At 39.0% G+C, this 16841-nt stretch overlaps 1 long non-coding RNA gene across 1 annotated transcript; it reads right to left on the reverse strand.

Moving 5' to 3' along the window:
- Positions 1-5109: 5109 nt before the first annotated feature.
- On the reverse strand, positions 5110-16328 carry LOC140002928 (uncharacterized). The gene is made up of 3 exons (XR_011810607.1): positions 9751-16328; positions 7785-8035; positions 5110-5606 (listed from the first exon to the last, which is right to left on the reverse strand). It is a non-coding gene; the product is annotated as an uncharacterized lncRNA (long non-coding RNA).
- Between the last annotated feature and the right edge of the window lie 513 nt (positions 16329-16841).

Here is a 16841-nt window from a genome sequence, read left to right on the forward strand (position 1 = left end):
ATGGAAAAAGAAAGAAAAAAAAATAGTAAGCACTAGAAATAGAAGGAAGATAAAAAGCAACGGGAAAAGTGAGCATGCCTTTGAAGTCTGTTCTGGAAAGTGACGGTGATTTCTTTCAGTGCCCCCCACATCCTAAATGCTTTACGGTAGGCCATAGGCCCAAGCAGAAAAACAGAAAGCAGGGGCTTAGTAGGCTCACAATATTAAATCAAGGCTGCTTCTGTTCCATATTTACTTTTTTGGTCTTCAGGAGCTTAAGTGTGTCTAATACCCATGGTCAAATGACCACTAATTTCAAAGTACAAGATCAATCCCCTGATCTGGGAGCAAAAGAATTGAGAAATAAAAATAACCTCCTTGGTAAGGATCAAAACCGGTGAATACTTGAAATTAGTAAGATAAAAGATTACAAAAAAAAAAAAATAGGAGACCACAGAGACAAAGGGAAACCACAAAGGTAGAGAAGGTTGTTCAGTGAGGAGATGGATCATCTCTCAGACTGCAAGATCACTTGGCTGCAGAAACACTGAAATACTGGAAACAATGCCAGAGTGTAAGAAACCAAAGCTCAAGGAACTAGAAAACCTGAAAAAAAAGAGTACTGCTCACCTCTAGGTGAGGCTTTCCCGAAGAATGTCGCTTTGCTCAAGAGCATCAACACATTTCTTAAGGAAAGAAAAAGCAATGGCAGTCACGACCAAGATCAGCACCAACTCCAGTCAGATACATACTCCAAGTCAGTCATACCAGGACACATCATAACTCTGAGGTCTCAGACCTGTCATGACTATGAGAACACCCAGGAAGTTCAGAAAAAAACTCTATTTGTCAAAAAATATATATAATTAAAAATATATAATTAAATTGAATTTTCCACAGAATAGTATATGTTTTTCCAAAGATGCCACTGGTGGGATTTTTCACATTTTGGATGGAGCTTTTGGGTAGTAGGAGGGGAGAAAGTCAATGAAGACTCACTCATACCTTGAAGGTAAAGCGACTGGCAGGAGGTCCAAGTGCAGATCCCAGCTCTGAACTGGGGGTACCCACATTGAAGACAGCATCCAGAAGGGAAGGTTCTCTCCATAGACTTTCCCCTTAATATTCTGCAGGAAAAAAAAAAAAAAAAGATATTAAAGATAAAAAATAAAAGGTTTTATTTCTCCCTTCTGAGAAATGGAAACAAATTTAAAGGCTTGAAAATTTTTCATGACAAGGGATTCTTGTCCCTGACGAGCCCTTACCATCCCACTGCATGGAGGTCCAAAGGCATGCTGTTCCTACCTGAGCTGATTTAGTGAACCCTCCAGCTTCTGCACAAACTCAAAGGTTCTTTTTAGACTTGTTCTTTAAAACACACAGTACATTTTCATATGAAAGCTTGCAAGCTCGGAGCAGTTTGCTCACCAGAGTTCAAGTCCCTGGCACACAGTTCATTGCAGCTCTAATGAAAAAGCACAATGATTGGGCCTGCATTGCTAAGATTAGACATTAGTGGCCATATCAAGAAGAGAAATACCTGCAGATTAGCACAGCAATTTGCTGCTCTAAATCTGAACCTTCTAATCTCTCTCTCTCTTTTTTTTTTTTTTTTTTTTAAGTAAGCAGCAGCCCATGAATATGGGAAAAGAATTAAAACTACATTTACTAAGTGATTTCTAAAATACTCCAGCATGTGTTTTAGAAAACCGACAAGTCATTAAAATATAGTTAATAAACATTATTCAGAACTCATTGCCTTAGATTAACAGTACTTTAAAATCACAGGCACTCATTGGTTCAGTCGATGCACTGCTGCAAGTGTAACTCCAACTTGTGTTCATGCCTCCTTTAATTAAGCATCTAATGGGCAACTCAGAGCTTACCTTTTGAGCTTACTGCAAAAATATTTCTGCAATACTTACAAAAGACACTCCATCTTTGCACCCTGGCAAGTGAGTCCGTGCACAGACATTGCTGTAAGGTGGTGTATGGGAAGAGGAAGAGCCACGCTTCCACATGTGTGTTCAGGTGCTTTGAACATTTATTAAGGTTTGTGTAAGGTTGTTTGAGCCTAAATGTTGTCTCAGGGTGCAGTGACCCGCCAGCTTTTCCTAGCACGGGCCCCGGTCTAAAAGTAGTGCATCCTGTGCTGACCAGCGCTATGTGCCAACAGTATCCTCAACCTGGGGTTAAAAAGGCATTTGCAATATCAGCCTTCCTAGTGGAATGAATTATATGTCTACATGCATTGGCATGTAAAACCGACTGGGGTGTTACAAAAGGCTGAATAAGAAAATAGCGAGATAAAAGGCCGGGGACATGACTCCGAGTGCTCGCTGTGCACCCTGAGCAGCAGGGCTGCAGCCAAGCCACTGGCACCTCATGGCAAACTGGAAACAGAAACACAAAGCAGGGCAAGATTTAAGCGACTCTGATACTGCAGATGAAACAAACTTCTTCAACACGGTGGTTCTGAATGACAGCCGATAGGAGAGCCTGGTCTCTTGCCACAGAGCTGTTGCTGTTTTGGTGCTGGGCAAGGGGTTTGGTGAGCGCATTGCTGGTTTCGGAAGGGGCACGTCAGACTCGCTCTGTATCATATCCCTTTGGTATTTTTCTGTCCTTGCGCATGTTCTGAAGTTACAAATATGACAGAAGAGAGCTGAAACTGTGAAGGGAGTCAGTGTATTTAAAAAATGAAAACATTACTATTCATAGCCAGCTTAGTAATGTAGTTAAAAAAAAAAAAATGGCCTAATCGAAATTACGTCCATCTAACTTAAGCTAAGCTAAACATTTGCAAATGTTCCTAACGACCATTTTTAACCACTTGTGGGATTTAATGGGATTTAATGGGCAGTTTTCTTTTGTTCTTTCTTTTCTTTCTCTCTCTCTTTTTTTTTTTTTTTTTTTAAATAAACCGTTTGATATTCAGATATGTCTGTAACCTGATGGATGGCTTTGATTTATGACATCTCTCAGACATCAGAATTCTGGATTTGAAAGCCAAACCATGAGGGAGATCCAGATCCTCCAACCAGTTTCCTTTTTCAGTCTTTTAAAGTGATTTGGAGTTCAAAGTCTTCCACCGACTCTCCCTTCATCCTGCTACTTATACAGGAGCAAGAATAGCACTTTGCACGGAGCAACTAAGATTGTCTGAATGATACCAGCAAAATTATGCTTGAAGGCTTTGAGGTGAGTTTGATTAAGCCTCATTTGTCCACTCTGAGCCAGGATGCCATATTTTGGTGCCACAGAATGCTCCAAAAAACACTGTAAACCTGAGCATCTTCTCCTTGCAGGACATCAGTCACCGCCACCATGGCTTGAGCATGCTTGCCCCATAGGGCCATGCAGAGCAAAGTAAAGCAAAGTAGAGCAAAGTGAAAGAAAAAAAAAGCAGACCCAGGAAGGGGAGCAGAGCAGGGGAGGGAGCAATGAGCAGGGAGTGACCTCCCATTCAGCCGCTCAGCTCGGAGCTGCTTTAGCAAGAGGAGATTCTGAGACACACCATGCACACATGAGGATGCTCAGGTCCCTTAGGGTCTCCCTGGAGCAAGGCAGCCTGGACAGGGCCAAGCCCACTGACAGCACATCTTGAGATCGCAGGGATACTTGGAGGCTGTGAGCAACTGTCCTGAAAACTGCAAGGAAAATAACCTGTTTAAAAAGAAAAAAAAAAAAAGGAAAAAAAAATCCTTAGGAAGTGTGTATCGAGGTCTTGTTTTCCTTAGCCTACTGGTGAGGGAAAACTGCTGCCAGAAATGTAAGTATTTAAACTGTCTGTGACAGCAACAAAGAAAACGACTACTTTTGCCAGTGACCGAGGAGCACTCAGCTGCTCACTGCAAGCCAGAGGGATTTGCATCCAGCCCAGAGCTGGGAACACTTTTTGGAGCAGAAATCCCTCTCCTCAGCTGCCCCAGTGCCTGTTGCGCCAGGCGTGACCCAAACTGGGCTCAAAGCTCCCAATTACACGAGCACGTTCCCGTCTGGATCTGTCACCTGGTCCCATGCTAGCGGGAAGGAAATTGGGGGGCGGAGGAGGACACGCTCAGCGTGGGGTCGTGGTCCCCGGCTTCCCCGGGTGGCTGTGGCAGCACGGGGTGCCGCTGCTTCCAGCGGGTGAAAACGAGCCATCAGCGTACAAATATGTGAAAATATTTATCGCCCACTCCTAGCCATGTTGAAAAGAAACCTGTTGTGGTTAAATGACTCGGTCAGTTCTTTGGGGATTTTCCGAAGTTTCCTATAAAAAGAAATCTGTGGGAAATGAATGATTGCATAATCACTAACACATGCCAATTCATATAAGCCTATTATCTTTTATGGCATTTTGTACTCTATTGTCCTTACTCTGGTGAATTGCTATCTTACAATTCTTTTTCCTATTAAATTATTTACACATTTTGCTCTCTCCAGCCCTTTTGCATCAGTAAGATACTTAGCATCCACATTAGGAAAGAAAGCAGAGACAAAGGGTCTCTTTTTCACATCATGTTTTTCCCACCTTCACATGAGTACCGAAACAACAGGCTCCTTGAGAACGGGAGAGACCTCTTCAAATGAGAAGAGGCAATAATACTAGATGAGTCTTAAGGCCACATGATTTTTTTTAATTTTATTTTTCTTAAGTAATATACATTTTCACAGAGGCTTGTTTAGGTTCCAGGTAAAAATGACCCGCATTCGTAGCTTTAAAATTACATGGTCCCTTGAAAATGTTGAAAGTTGCCTACAGGTCATCTAAGAGCTTCTTAGAAATAAACCCCAAGTGTCTTAGAAGCCTTAATTACACTGTATTTCAATTGGATTCAAGTTACTAAAACACAGACTTTCACAGGAGTTTCAGACTTTTAAAAACCTTTAGTTTTTGGCTTTTAGGAGCCTGACCTTGCCTGAAAGCCAGTCAGGATTTCACCTTTAGAATTAATATTTAATCATGTTTCTGTGGGGATTTTCAGTTTTGCACTCTTCCCAGGAACAACTGGTTAAGAAATGTATGAATCACAGCTAAGTAGTTACCTTCCCAAAAGGTGTGGCCTCCAGCACTGCTGCATTTTTAAATAAGTAAGGGAAAAGTAGAGAAGTAGAGAAAACTTGTGTGAATGAGAAGCTACGAGCTTTTTTTTTTTTTTTTTTTTTACTCCTTAAAATGACCTAGATATTGAGAGCAATTATCTTGAGTTCTTCTAACAAAAGACCATTGGACAGAGCCCAAATTACCTGCAACTACGTTTAGATTAAACCAAGTTTAACAGACAACCCCATGTTATCTTAACATTTGAGAGTGCACACTGAAGTGCAAAGATGGGTCCTATGGCAGTACACACAGAGAATAAACAGGCTATAGGTTCACTGAGCAAAGTTTCCCGTCCTAATTACATGGTAGAGTAGACATCCTTTGGCTACACCACTCTTACCTCTGCATGACAGATGAGTCCACTTCTTCAGAGCAGATCTCCCTGACCAGAAATGTTCAGGCAGAAGGGCTGGGGGAGTCTTGTACCTGTTGGGCATGGTGACACTCGGTTGCCCATGTACTGCCCATGCTCAGGCATTCAGGCACTTCAGCAACACAGGGAGATTTCATCTTTGGATAAGTAGCAAGAAAGGGTAGCCTAGAGGTAAGTTTGGAGGTTAACGGAGGTCAGACCCGGTGACTCTGAAGATCAGGAAGCAGGCAAGCAATGATCAATTACTGAACAAGAGTGTGGACAGAAGAAATTTCTGTGGTTACACAACACCCTCTTCAACATGCAACACCCTGGTATTCTTGCAGCAGCTCAAACAATTGCAACAAAAATGGACTGCAGCCTGCAGCTTTGTCATCTCTTTGACCATTCCCAAGATAGCTGAGATATTCAAGTCTTAGACTACATTTCCCTCTGAACAGGAAAGCATTAACCAGAGCTCCCTACTTTATGTGGCACGTTTAACAAGGCCTGTCAACCCCACTGAGTCAGTATGAAGAGTACTTCATTAACCTCTAACTATCAGCAAGCTTACCATGGGTATATCAAGAGCAGAAACATGCCAAGTTAACAAAAAAGTCCCTGCAAACCAAGCCACGTTTTCAAATAAATAAGTGAAAGAGAGAAAGAGAGAGAAAACAAGAAAGAGAGAGAGAAAATGAGAGAGAGAGAGAGAGAGAGAGCAAGAGCGAGAGAAGGAAGGAAGGAAGGAAGGAAGGAAGGAAGGAAGGAAGGAAGGAAGGAAGGAAGGAAGGAAGGAAGGAAGGAAGGAAGGAAAGGAGAGAAAGAGGGCGGGAGGAAGGGAGGGCGGGAGGGAGGGAAAAGTTCTTGTCTTCTTGCTTTTACAAAGACAGAAATTTCAGTCCTCCCTTACTATTCCATTTCTTTTAGGTGTTTTCTCCAATGTACACATTTCTCAACCTAGATTGCATTTTCTTTTAATTAGAAATAATCTTTAAAACCCTTTGCCAGCATTCACACCCTGCAAACATATGCTTGCTCTCAAGGGCTCCTGAGGACCTTCAACACTTGTCATCCTCTGCCAAGATCAACCTTTTCATATGGGCAGGAGCCCAGAAAAGTTTATGGACAATTATAAAGTGCATCCATCTTAAATCATTATTTCTCTGACATGCATTGGGGCTCAGATGGGGGGTCCACTCTCTTTTCCAGTTCCTGTGTCTTCTTCTCTTGCTTCTCTCTTCAAATTAGATTTGCTCATATTTCTATAGATGTGATAAGATCTCCTTCAGTTCTACACCTTCCCATTACCTAGAAGGCCAAACTAGTCAGTCTATTGGTAAAATTTTAAAGCATTTTATCAGCCTATATAATTTTATAATCGTTTTGTTATTTTCACTTAAAAAATGTAGTTGATCAGACACCTAATGCTACTTAAGTGCACATAGATTTTTTTGTGGTTGAATAATAACATCTGTTTTGATTTTCCAGCCACAAAAGTGCGTTTAATCTGGCCTTCCTTTATTTGAACTTTTCACATCTGCTCAGGCCTGCTTCCCATAAACTAAATACCAGATCCTTTCACAATGTAGGAAATTTACCTGCACCAGTTGTCCCAGCTCCAAAGACTTCTTTATAGGAGCCAGATAAAAATGTCAAAAGACTAATAAATATAGTCTTAGTGCACTGTATATTTATTAAATGTTACTATTTATTTTCTCAGTCCCAAATGGTTGATATTCACAGGCCTAATCCTGCAAACCTTATTTTCATGAATGAACTCATTTACTTTTATTGAATGAAGAATATGTTATAAGATGGTGCCCCATGTTCCACAGAAAATGTAGAGATACACTTGTCTCCAATATGTTACAATATCAGCTACAAATTCAATCAATCAGAAACAATAGGGATGGTCAGATTCAGTGTGCTTTCAGCAACTAAAAGACGCCATAAGAGGAATTTTATATGCCATTTTCAAGGTTATCTCCAAAGACTTGGTTTATGGAAGGTTTGATTTATTGTAATCACTTCAGAGATGAGCAGTCAGTGGGCAAAACATATCAGACTTTTTTTTTTTTTTTAATTAATCATTTAGTTTCAACTTTAGCTGAGATTCCAAGACTGAAATATGTTTAGCTTTAAAAACTGAAGATGGAAGTGGTATGAAGTTTCAGTTAAAGCCAAACAGATGAGGGGTTTTGCCACTGAGGCATCATGAGTATCAGGCAAATATTAAAGATCACTCTTTAAGCTCAGAGTTAACTAAAGAAAAATTTTGTTCTGCTGATGTGACTAGAATGATATGAAAAACAAAAACAAAACAAAACAAAAAACAAAACAAAACAAAAAAAAACATCTCACCAGCCTATTCAAAATATCTTCATCTATTCAACATTTCTTTCCACTGTTTGAAATATATCTGAAGAACTCCTACGTCCTTGGGCCCCATGCAGCTGAGGCCATGTCTGCAGCAAAGCTGCATTATTAGGCCACTTTCCTCAGACAGATAACTCATCTGATAAGTCTTCAAAGCAGAGAAAGCACTTTTTGCAAAGCAGCTGAAAATGCAGTTTTTCTTGTCTCAGGGTACCAGGATCTCCTCTTCTCTTGTCCTAATGAGAAAACATGGTTTCATTATTTTATGTTGTTTTAAATCTTTTACAAAACATATGCACTATGATTTGGAAAATCTCATAAAAAATCAGGTTTATCAAGCCAAAGTACCCAGCAGCACCAGAGTCTAAAGTAGATGTATATAGGAAACTACAACAAGGACCACAGTGGTTTTGGGAGCAGTTGAAGAGGAAAGGCAATATGTATGCACTGCCCTTGATTTACACCTTGATTTTCTCCTTCTGCACAAAGAATTGGAACTGCGTCATGATGGAACAGTTGTGAGAATCACAAAGAACTTAACAAGTCAGAAATGGATTAAAAAGCACTTTATGGCTTGTTAAAGAAATCCCCCTGTTCCTCAGAAGCATTTTTAGCATCTTATTAGCAGTATTTGATCTGACTAACATATTGACTAGTCATTTGAATAGGAGATGAATCCTTTTTGATGGATCACAAAGGGAGTATAAATTCAAATGAGGCACTTCTCCAAATTTTTATTTTAGTATAACCCCAAAGAGCCAATAACATCTGTAAAGGTTTTTTTCTGTGCCCCACAAAAGACTATCCTAATGATATTTTAAATCATGCATCTTTTTCTTCCTTAAAAGTAATTGTTGCATTTGTATTTAACTCAAGTAAAGGTGAGCTTGAGGTTCTCTTTTACCTGCTCTCTAAATGTCCAGTATGTATTTGGCTTATGGAATTACTCTAAGCCACTACCTTCTTCAACATTGCTTTTAAACTGCATCTTTCATGGAAGCAGCACTTTACCATCAGTAGAATAAGCAGTCGTTGTCTCATACAAAGAAGTTCACAGTTTGATGAATGAAAAATTAGAGAGACATTTTTCATATCAGAGAAATTTGCAATAAAACAACTCAGTTCTTTCCATTGATCTCTGATCTGAAATATTTGCAGTCTATTCAAGTATTCTGTCTGGGACTAGGTTCAGTGCTGTCCATATGGACATTTCTATGGAGTTTGTGGGCAGACCCACAATTCCCTAGCATTTGGAAAAAGCCAGAAAACTTGTTTCTAGTAATTTCTGAGCAGTTTTATGTTATCTAATTTTTTGCATTTAGGAATAAGTTGGAGACCTCCAGCTTATTTTGAAAACAGTAATTTATAGCTGTACAGGCATTATGATTTTACAGTGTTTTGATAGTTACGCCTTCACTATCCACATGGAACATTTAAAAACGGATTAGAAATCATTAGTCTCGGAAATATGAGGGATTCTCAGCCTAAAGAGGAACTCAGAGTGTTTGCAGGCTCAGTCTCTTTCTGCACCTAGATATACTGTTTCGTTAATGTATGATATTTTATTCTAGAAACAGGTTGAATTACGATTAAACAACCATACTGGAGTAAAAGTACTGGATTATAAATCAGGAGACTGAATACTTTGCCATAGGTACTCTTATTGACCTCGAACTAGTATTTAAGTTGGAAACCATTTTAAGTATGTCCCTTGTTATAATCTCCAATGAATTAGATCCTCATATGCAATTTCATCCTTCAGGCACAATAATAATCATAAATATAGCCTCCTACTTCATTACAAGTCTTTCAATTTTTAATTTAAATACCTTAAAGTTAAAGATCAGGTCAAATCAAATCCTTGTACTTTCCACACCTATACCTTGAAATATGGGGAAGATAGACTCGATCCAGACCTTGCAGTAGGCTGTTAATTCCACAAGATGCTGACCTCAAGATGCAAGGTTCAGATGCCTACACTGATGAATGTCAGGTCCAAACCCCAATCTGGATCCCAAACTTGCGGTGTAGGCCCATCTGTACTTGAAAGCAACGTTCTGAGGAAAGAGGAAAGCTAAGATCAGGAAAATCTCTATTTAAATACAGCATACAACAGATTTATGGACCTAAGCAACTCCTTTTTTTTTTTTTTTTTTTTTTTTTCCCTGTGTAAAATCAAACCTACCACAGGATTTCCCGTCCATATATACCATATGCTTTTTCCAACTTCTTTTAAAATTCTTAGTGTCACAATACTCCAAAACTTCTGAGCATCTGCCATTTCTACAGGTATTATCTACTTTGCAAACCAGGTTGTAGTCAAGAACTACTTTTTTAATAGAAAAAGTGTTTTTATTTATCTACTTTTACAGTATCATTATGACCCGTGAAAGCACTGTACACAATGAAACCCTTGGGTAACAGCCTGAAATATCATTAATTCTCTTAAATGACAAATGCATTTACTTCACTGTAACAGACTGTATACATCAGGTCAAGACGCATGCAAAACCAAGTCCCACAAACTGCCAGTGTGTGCCTTGCAGGATCTTCTGAGTGCAATCTTCATTTAGAGAACAGTCAGCAGCATGTCAAGTAAAACACCAAAAACACTAAAGGAAACATATAAATGTTTGCAAATTCATTTTATGGATTAATGACCCTATATATAAGAATTGACATTTCCAGGACAAATCACTTCTTAATCCTACAAATATTTCAGCAGTTTTTGCTTACACCGAAGCAGAGGCAAATTTTTCCTTCTTCAGATCAAACGAGACCTAAAATCTGGGAAGATTTAACGGTAAAATAAAAACAATGGGGAATGTAAATGTTAACCATCTGCAATTGCTGTTACTGCTATTCCTTATTACGTGATATCTCTATCAATGGCATTATATTTTTACTTTTGTTCTCTCTCACAACTTTTCAATCTATAATGGTTAATCATTGATAAACAAACACTTTGACTGACTTAAAAAGTGGCAATCATCTCCTCTAAATTTAACTGTGTAAAAGTCAAACACCTACTCTAAGCTACTCGTGAAGGCTCCTTCTATAGATAGTGGTGACAGATTGGCACTTTCAGAGAGAGAGAGACATCCTACCTGTCTTACACACTTGTTTTAAGATGGGATTAATTACCCTCTGGAAGAACTTTCTTCTTTTCCTTTCCTTGGATCAACTTCAGTATCAAAGCAACACACCTGTTTTGTCAAGAAAAGAAAGGGAACAGAAGGAAAGGAAAGGAAAGGAAAGGAAAGGAAAGGAAAGGAAAGGAAAGGAAAGGAAAGGAAAGGAAAGGAAAGGAAAGGAAAGGAAAGGAAAGGAAAGGAAAGGAAAGGAAAGGAAAGGAAAGGAAAGGAAAGGAAAGGAAAGGAAAGGAAAGGAAAGGAAAGGAAAGGAAAGGAAAGGAAAGGAAAGGAAAGGAAAGGAAAGGAAAGGAAATATTCCAGACCTCAATCTTTAATCCATGAGTGTATTTTCCCCAAAAAATAGTATGATTCCCTTAGGATGCAGAAAGTTTCCTCCTACAGCCAGATGGGACAGGGGAAGGTGGAAGAGAGGCACGAGCACAGTCAGTATTTGTAATTAAGCCCATCACCTGCCCCAACCTCCTGCCTTTAGGGCTGGATGTGAAGCAACTCAGGAGAAGCAAGGCACAAGAGATTATCAGACTGTTAGACCGTGTTGCTCTACCACAGAAACCATGGGGCTTGCTGGAGTTCCAATCTTGGTGGAATTCCAATGACAGAAACGTTTTCCAGGCTTTGACAGGAGAAAGAGACTGGCCAATAGCTATTCTCCGTCAGCAGGAGCAAAGCAAAACCAGCATCTTCCTTTTTTTTTTTTTTTTACATGAGCTCCAGCTCAACACAGAGAAGGACCACACACCAACCATTGCTCCAGGACATGAGCCTTAGGAGGCAATTCAACGGAAACTTCTAATACCCTTAAAATCATTCAAATGAAAAGATGCTGATGCTGATGAGGGAAGAAACATTCTTCTTGGCATCTCTCCATTTTAAATTCTGCTATAGTGACAGTATCTGGATTAGACTCCAGGACAGTATTTCTGAAACAGCAGGAACCCTGCTTACTGCATCAGTTTTAAATTATAAGCCTTCCAAAGATGTCAACACCACTTTCCTGGAGACTTTCCTGAAATTAAAATACTGAGCTTTTCCCCTGAGCCTTCACAGAGTCATATGGATCCATCACCCAGTGCCACCATTTGTATTAAGATTTGCCTATGTCGGGTCACTGCTACGTCTTCATTTCTGCTCTATAGACAGCCCTGCTCTTTGATGTTACTCAGTCACTATTTCCTTTCCCTTTACTTTTATCTCTGTCCTGGCACTCTTCCTTTAAGCATCCTCTCTACCAGATGGTCTCCATCTCTCCTTCAGAAGTGCCCAAAATATTCCTACTGCCTCCTCTTGATCTTCCCCCAGCAGCAAACCTCTTCATCCTACAGAGCTCAAATACCAATGGATTTCTCCTCCTTGCTGCTCTGCATCTTTCTCACACTTTGAAAAGGAATTCATTGGAAGCAGCTAACCTCCAATCCTCATTATGCACGACGCACTCATTTATAAGAGTTTACCCTGGAGAAAAATTCAGACGGGATATATGCTGGTACAATTGCATTTTTTTCAAGTGGAAGCGCATCTGATGTCTGCATGCCGAACTGGCGCTCTAGTTTTAAACAGGAGCTCCAACTTTTTCATTTGGAAATCCATATGGATCCTTTAATCTGAAGGTCGAAACAGCTTTCATGAAAGATACTGAAAACAATGATACTTTATATTCACTAGCATAATTATATAAAGATGATTCAAAACTGTAGTATCATCAGAGGACTCGACAGTCTGTATTATGTATTTTTAAGATGGGGTTTAGAGACTGTAAGATGAGCCTTCAGAAGTTTAGAGAGGAAAAAAAAAATCTTGTCACAATTTATATCTCCCTAATAGGTCACTGAAACTCTGAGAATAACAATTGCTTGTACTTGCAGTTGGCAGTGCACTATAATCAAGAATAAAGCTCTAGATATTTTTGTGGAAGTATAAGCACTTACTAAATGCAGCATAATAATGTATTATATATTATACAAACACAGCAAAGTGGGATTTGTGTTTGTGTCTTTGCAAAGGAAAAAAGAACTCTGAAATGACCTTCTGTTCATAAGTTGCTTTGAAAAAGGCTTGGCCTGAAACCACTTGACTACTATTGATATAGCCTGGTTTTGTACATAAATCTTAAATATAAGCATTGCTTCAAAACTAACTAAGCAATCACAAAGCTTTCCTTTTCAGATCCAATTGCCTTCAAATCCTTTACTGAAGTCCCCTTGGCGCTGTCACTTCAAAATCAGGATAATGCTGTATAGTGTTTCTTCGTTTCAGTAAAACAAAAGCCTTATTGAATAAATATGTGTGAAAATGCTGCAAACAAAACCATCTCAGCAGACACCACCTGACTTGCTCCTAGTGACCCTCCCTGGTGTCCCACATGGGCTCAGCACTTGACTTCTTGTCATCACAGCACTGTTCAGTTCCATTGCCTTTGTCCTTAAAAATGCAACAAATCCCACTTTTTCCTTGCAGAAACCTGATGGCAGGCTTTAGACATTAAGGAACAGCAAGGTGACCTAAGCTTTCCATATGCAGGAAACTGATGATCAAATAGTATATCATTTTTTAATCTGCCCTTTCTATCTTGAACATATCAAAAATCTTATGGTTCTGATAGTCCCTCAGCTCTCAGCTTTGTAAGGAGAGCTTGAAACACTATTCTGTTGACACATAAAGGCAGAATGAAAAAAATAGCAGTATTTACTATATTGTGCCTCATTCTGCTCTGAAAAAGGATGACTCAAGAATGTTTTTGTTTTTTCCACACATCACCTTCCAACATATCCTACACTTCCCTGTAGTTAAAGCATTAGCTTAGCTCTGTAGATCCCATTGCTGCAGTAAGACAGCAGCACGTGACAGCAGCAGTCCTGGTGCTCAGGCTCAACTTCTTCTGTCCCTGCCATCACAGGGACATGGTCTTAGGTGTCCAAGTGGGACACTTCAGTGGGAGTCATGCTGCAATGAGCTTCACACTTTTGGGCACCAGCTGATGGCAAAAAGTGCATAGCCCTTCTGGTTCACAGCTGACTGTACCACACAACTACCAAGCACAATAAGGTCCTCTGAATTAGCTTTTCTTTCAAAATGCTTCTCATTTATTAATTTACTACTACCTTGTATTTTACTTTGCTATCAAAGAGCCTAGATAGTCCCCACAAGCACAAAGAATGTCAGAAGAAACTATACTATTGTTAGATGGTGAGATAATAGGAATTTGCAGCTGTGAAAGGCACATTTCAATATGTTTGTACTAGAAGGCAAGACTCGTTATTTCTATTTTTGACTCATTAAGTCCATTAAAAAAAAAAAAATACACAAAGTAATTACTAAAAAGCACACCTTCATGAATATGGAACAAAGAACAACAAGTGGGCTGTTTATAACAAATATGAAGTGTGTAGTTCAAATATTAAGAATGAGAGGGACACCAAGTAGCCAGAAAATATTCTGTTTTCTCTTAAAAGTTTAGAAGTATCCAGCCAGGATGACAGTGTACAAACTGATAGTCAGGCTGAGCTAATGCAGTTTCATCTCATCTGTATACAGGGTGGTCCCAACCCTGCCTAAAGCCCTGGTATCCCTGTATCTGTGAAGCTAATGTTTTGTGTGTGTGTGCTTTTGTTGTGTTGTGTTTGCGGGTTTGTTAGTTTAGCTTTTTTTTTTTTTTTTTTTTTTCCTAAACCATCCACTTCCATAAGCCCAGATAGGTATGGTTGCAGTGCAAATCAGCTGGCCCCAGTGAGGGCAGGGTGATGAGGGCGGCCTCCCTTCTTCCTCAGCACTTTCACTTCATGATGGGACAGCTATGAACACTGGATGCTCCACGTTTAACATCCATGATGTGCAGCAGACATTCAGCTTCTTGCTTCTAGAAAGTGCAGATAAAAAAATAGGTGAATGGACGCTACAAATTGTAGTAGGGTCAAGCTCAGCAATATAGATTAGACTAGAAAGAGGCAGAAATAATTTACCCACAGATGAGAAGCAGATAAATGAGTGAGAGAGAGAAGGAAGGAAAACACAATACAGAAAGAAAGATAAGAAAGAAGCTCTTCATCTTATGTATGGGAACCAACTGCTGCGTATGTATTTCCTATATAATTTTTGTATCTATCCCCAAGTTGTTAATCTGAAACACTTCTCAGGAAGTAGACCATCTATTTAATTTAAAATGTTGTCTGGAACACCATGGGATTTTCAGATAATTCAGCTATCATGCTGGACCTCAATCTGTGCAGCATAAGGGTTATGGCCCAGATTTTCACACCTAGATGTAGATTTAAAGTAAAGCTCAAGTAAAGAAATCCTGGGATTTTTGTCTAAGAATTCACACTTTTGAACCCTTTGAATCTTTTGTATTTGCAAGAAAATTACATTCCTGTAAGATAACTGTTTACTGGTTATATCAAAAATAAAATTAAAGCGCAGTTACATATGCATTACTGTAAGGACATACAGTAGTCCACCACAGTTACCAAGGGTAAGCACATACTAAGCCCAAATGTAAAGGCCATTTCCAATGTAATTAACATAAAAAAGAAGAACCTGTAAAATAAGGTGACTGCTTGTTCATCAATTAACAGAACAGCCTGGTGGGAACATAATATGTGCATTGTTCACACGTGGCAAAAGTTTGCAAGTGGTTGTATCCATTACAAGGTGAGGGCTGTGTTCCCAGTATGCATGTTTTCATCTGGCCTTAGACTTAAAAATAACAGTAAAAATCAAACACAAACAATTATTTTCATTCTTTTGGGATTTGGCATATGTGCTATAACAGACATAGATGGAAACTTCTAAAATAAATTAAGGAATGTACTTGTCAGTTTATTAATCAAAGTTTACCTGCTTCACATTACACAGAGACAAATTAAACAAGCTACCATGGTACTCAGAAAACATCTGCTAACAAAGTCAGAAGTAATGATAAACAAACTTGAGTTCCCTTTGTGGTTGATTTTCATCCAGCTGCATTTAATTATAAAAGAGCTATCAAAGAAAGCTCCCCATTAGCAGCTAATTCAGAATGACTTCAGAAGAAAATCCCAGAGCCTCCAGTGATATCTCTCCAACAACTTTCTCATCTCTGCAAGTGATTGAGAAGAGCTGAATTAGACCAGTTTAGTGATCAGTCCTCCTACTAACTAAAGTGAAGATGATATATCTTTTCAGTACCTGTGATTGCCTATTTTCAAAGCACTCTTAGTGGTAGGACCTATAAGACCTACCAGACAGATCTATGTCACATGTATCAGTGCCCATGAGCAATACAAAGATAATTCTAAAAATTGCTAGGCGCATTTTCTAAAGCAGAGCATCTGCTTATGTTGCTAAGAAAGTGAACAAATTTGTTGTTACAAGCTTTTTTTTTTTAATAAAGTCTCATTAACTTCAGTATTTTTCACAGTGAAATTAAAGACATAGTCATTTATGAATGTCTAATTCTGGTTTGATCAGGATTTTTCCCTCTGAGGTAGCTAGAGATGTGCAGAGTCCCAGACTGGTCCTCTGAACAAGCATGGCACACCTGAATATTATTAAAGCATAGCAAACACTCTTTTTTCTTAAAAGAAAAACAAAATAATATATACATCAGGGTTTCTCTGGAACTCCTTACATCGAGAAGTATTAGTAATCCTATAAATAGTTAATCTATGTATTGAAGCGAAAAAGTGAAAATTTTAAAATATATCCAGAACCATGAGCAATCACTACAAAATTCCATAAAGCCCAGCAATAATCACCAACCCTCAAAAGGTTCTGTGTGCACAGCTCAGCAACATACAAGCAACTTGTAGCATACTGCTGTTGGAAGGTTTGGATGATGGCAAAAAGGTGAATATCATAAAACATCAAATTATTTCTTTCCTCATATTCTTTTTCTTTAAGACAGTAATGGGTG

The sequence above is a fragment of the Anas platyrhynchos genome, chromosome 7, assembly GCF_047663525.1.
Source record: "Anas platyrhynchos isolate ZD024472 breed Pekin duck chromosome 7, IASCAAS_PekinDuck_T2T, whole genome shotgun sequence".
Classification (NCBI taxonomy): domain Eukaryota; kingdom Metazoa; phylum Chordata; class Aves; order Anseriformes; family Anatidae; genus Anas; species Anas platyrhynchos.